We start from the raw sequence: 2,869 nt of genomic DNA, 5'->3' as shown, positions 1-2,869 counted from the left end.
GTGGTTTGGACCTTCCTAATGGATAAAATTGGAAACTTTATCCATTATGAGGCTATCTGATGATTTTAGTTTTGGTCCTTATTGTAACATCCCAAGTCAGAAGCTAGAGTTCCAGGGAGTAAAGTGTAAATTAAGTCAGGGACTCGACGAGTAGGTCCTCTTACTCGCCGAGTCTGAGCGGGATTTTGTTACGGGTTAAGTGGCTAACTCGCCGAGTCGGTAGATGGACTCGACGAGTTGGTGCTGAAGGGAGAAAACCCTAATCTCGGAAGTTGTACCTTATATAAAGCACATTATAGCCACCCTCGGCCTCTTTACTGCCCATTTGAGTTCCAGAAACCCTAATTAGTGTGTGTGAGCCTCCATTGTTGAAGTTTGAGCTTGGAAGAAGAATTCAAGAGGAGAAAGTTAGAAGATCAAGAGGCTAGCATCGTGAGATCATTGTAGATCCGAAATCTACTCCTTCTTGGGCACATTTCTGAGGTAACAAGTCGTTACCTTGATTTTTCTCCTTCTAGATCCATTCTTGGTTGTTGTTTTGGGAATTTTAGCTTGATTGGAACCCATTTCAGGTTTAGAGGTTAGATCTGAATTTGCAACTTCAGATCTAGGTTAATAGTGAGCTATGAAAGCTTAAAGCATTAGCCATGGGGTTTGATTTAGAGTATCTTTGTCCCAAAAACCTCCTTATAGCTTGATTGGAGCTTGTTGAGCCTTGCATGCACGTAAAGTTGGAAACTTTACGTGTGAATCTGGCCCTATGAGTCCAGATCTATGTATTAGAAGCAATGAAATGGCCTGAAATCGTCTGAATGAAAATGTTACGTATGGACTCGGCGAGTCTGGGAGATAACTCGGCGAGTCGGGCTAGATATCAGACTTGAGTCGCAGAGTAACTTGGCGAGTCACATGGGTAGACTCGGCGAGTTGTATGATGATGGGCAGGAACTCGACGAGTTGGAAGAACAACTCGGCGAGTCTGATGAAGATTGCCTTGGACTCGGCGAGTCGGTTCGCGGAGCCCCATTCCCTTTTAGTTAAAGCCATGGATTAGTGATTTGGGTGGGGACTCAGTGAGTTGGTCAGGATGGAACTCAGAGATCGTTGGACTCGACGAGTCTTGGGGCGACTCGGCGAGTTAAGTGTGTTATGAGAGTTTTCTGGATAAGGGAACTCGGCGAGTCGACGGGGTGAGTCGGCGAGTAGAGTCAACCAGGAAGGTTGACTTTGACTTGGACTTGGACCAAGGGTTGACCAGTTTGACTTCCATGGGTATTTTGGTAATTATTGGTGTTTATTGGTTTGGTTATTTGGTAATGATCAGTGGTGGAGTTCGTGCTGGTGGTCGGAGCAGCGTGGTCTTATTTCTTCAAGTCGGCAGTTGCAGGTGATTTATCCTCACTATACTAAGGGGTCTAAGGCAGCAAGGCCGACCCATTGGATTTGATATCCTAGTAGTCATTGATATGTTGAGTTCAGTTAGTAATGCATGCCAGTTGATATGCTAGTCGGGTAGATCTGTAGGACTGCCTGTGATACTGATTGATTACCTATATGTGCATTTATCTGTTACATGTTGACATGTTATGTGGGATGGGTTGAGGTTGTACTACTCCGTGCGGTAGCCAAAAAACCCTAGAGTATTCCAGATATGAGTTGAGGGGCCGGTTGGCATTCCAGACCCATACTGAGGACTTGGGAGTATTCCAGATATGAGCTGAGGGCCCGGTAGGCATTCCAGACTCATACTGAGGACTCGGGAGCATTCCAGATACGAGTTGAGGGCCCGATAGGCATTCCAGACTCGTACTAAGGGATCGATGGCATTCCAGATACAAGCTGAGGGCCCGGTAGGCATTCCAGACTCGTACTGAGGGCCCAGGGGTAATCCAGCTTGTAAATCTATGGACCCAGTAAATGTTGTTCTGTTTTGATTGATATGATATGTTAAAGTTGATATTGCTATGTGGACTGTATGTGTATCGGTATTTTGGGGGTAACTCACTAAGCTTTCGGGCTTACGGTTTCAGTTTATGGTTTCAGGTGCATCAGAGAATTGTGGCAGGGCAAAGGCGTGATCATACAACTCCTCACTTTTTATGACTATGTTTCTGGGCTACTCAGATATTCTACATTTTGAAAACAAGTTTGTAATTACTAATGGTTTTTGGGTTCTTTAAAAAGTTTTAAATTGGCTTGAATTTTTGGGTGTTACAAGTTGGTATCAGAGCCTTGGTTTGAGTGAATTGGAGGAACACTCGTGTGACTCCAGTCTCAAATCAAGGAAAAGATTTTCAAAATGATTTTAAATGGTTTACAAAATAAGTAATGGAGGATGCAGGGTGTACGATCAGCCGGTGCCAGTTAGTAAACCCCAAAATACCATACAGTTATTGGATTATGTGATGTGTTAGAACAACATGCTAGTACTAGGCTAGGGATCTTCGGGAATTGCATGATAAAATTTTCTGATTACATGACGCATGCTAGCCTAGGGTTTCCTTTATATGAGATTGACATCATTACTGTAGTTGTTTAGTGTATGCATCACGGTTATACATAATTAAGATCTTATAGCCTGAGAATGTTTGATTTGGCCTTATGTTCTGTTCTTGTTTGATTGGGAGCTTAGGGTAGGATTGGATATTTGAAAGTCTATAGGGTCCAACGTTATGTATGGATAGCATACACTAGTGCTGCAGGGTTGGTGGAAGTTTCATGGATGGGTGGGTTCTGTGAGGCCGGGAGGCCATTTATGAGATATTTAGCATTCCTCTAGGAGTGAGGATTGAGCGCTCGCCATGTTGTGTATTCAGTTAGGGCGTTGTGGTAATACTTGAGACAAATATGGGTAGGTGTGGAAGGTAGT

The sequence above is a fragment of the Lactuca serriola genome, chromosome 9 (genome assembly GCF_051521515.1).
Source record: "Lactuca serriola cultivar US96UC23 chromosome 9, Lser_US96UC23_V15, whole genome shotgun sequence".
In the NCBI taxonomy this organism is placed as follows: domain Eukaryota; kingdom Viridiplantae; phylum Streptophyta; class Magnoliopsida; order Asterales; family Asteraceae; genus Lactuca; species Lactuca serriola.
The sequence above is the reverse complement of the archived record's forward strand: the minus strand, read 5'-3'. Positions refer to the sequence as shown.